This window comes from Galendromus occidentalis, unplaced genomic scaffold (genome assembly GCF_000255335.2).
Source record: "Galendromus occidentalis unplaced genomic scaffold, Mocc_1.1 scf7180000077185, whole genome shotgun sequence".
Classification (NCBI taxonomy): Eukaryota; Metazoa; Arthropoda; class Arachnida; order Mesostigmata; family Phytoseiidae; genus Galendromus; species Galendromus occidentalis.
Window position 1 is genome coordinate 419,922 of NW_003805173.1, and position 961 is coordinate 420,882.

Here is a 961-nt window from a genome sequence, read left to right on the forward strand (position 1 = left end):
CAAATTTTCAATGTTTTTTGCGAATAAAAACTAAATGGATCGACCGATTTTGCTCTGCTTGGTCTCAAAATGCTCGTCAAAGCCTCCTCTATCGAATTGTCTAGGTCAGACCGCTTCAAAGGTCCTAGTTTTTCCGTCAAGTGCTTTCTAAGAGGTCCCTCTCCCACTTTTTTCTTCTTTTCTTTAGTTTCCGATGGCTCTAGCTCAGAGACCACTGCTACGAATCGCACCAAAACTCGGCCAGGTATAGCCCCAACCGAGCTCTATCCGCCACCGAAGTTTCATCGATCTAGTCCACTCAGGGGCGGAGCTAGAATTTTTTAAAGACGAAAAATGGCAAAAAATCAAAAAAGTGAAATTACGAAAAAACTGGACCTGATGGAGAAAATCTGTTAAGAAATTCGGATTCAGCGCCCCCGGTTTACCCCGAAATAGCTTTCGCTTTCTTTGTAACGCGAAAAAAGTTTTTTTTGTCGAGCTGTGTAATCCAAAAAAACGCCAACCCGTACCGATATAATCAACATCCCGAACAAATGTCGGTCCGTCAGAGAGATATCATGACTGCTTATTCACTCGGACGATTTGCTCTATGAGTCACTCTCACGGACCGGCCGGGTTCCGGCTGCGAATGTTATCAACCCTTGAGGCAGCGACATAGACGACATATGCAGAATTGCCCGCTAGAGTCGCCGTGATCGTAATCGGCATTTCTTCCTTTGCAATGAGTTCCCGTCTCGGATTTCCGATCGGGACGGCCATTCGAGCCGAAGAATTCGCCAATATTCGCCGGTAGATGCGAGAATCGGACGAGACATGAAAAACATTTGTTTGGTTATTTAGTCATCGGAGCGATAAGTCTATTGATGTATGTATTTCATGCTCCCCCACCCCCACCTCACGTCCATCGGTCTCGGCCAGCATTGCGAAAGCATGCCTTGCAATCTATCCCGGCCTTTTGGAT

The 961-nt window shown here is 46.2% G+C and overlaps 1 protein-coding gene across 1 annotated transcript in view; it reads right to left on the reverse strand.

Moving 5' to 3' along the window:
* The window catches only part of LOC100898548 (uncharacterized protein K02A2.6-like), an 11,922-nt gene that overhangs the window by 6,968 nt on the left and 3,993 nt on the right, over window positions 1-961 (reverse strand). The window lies entirely within an intron of this gene.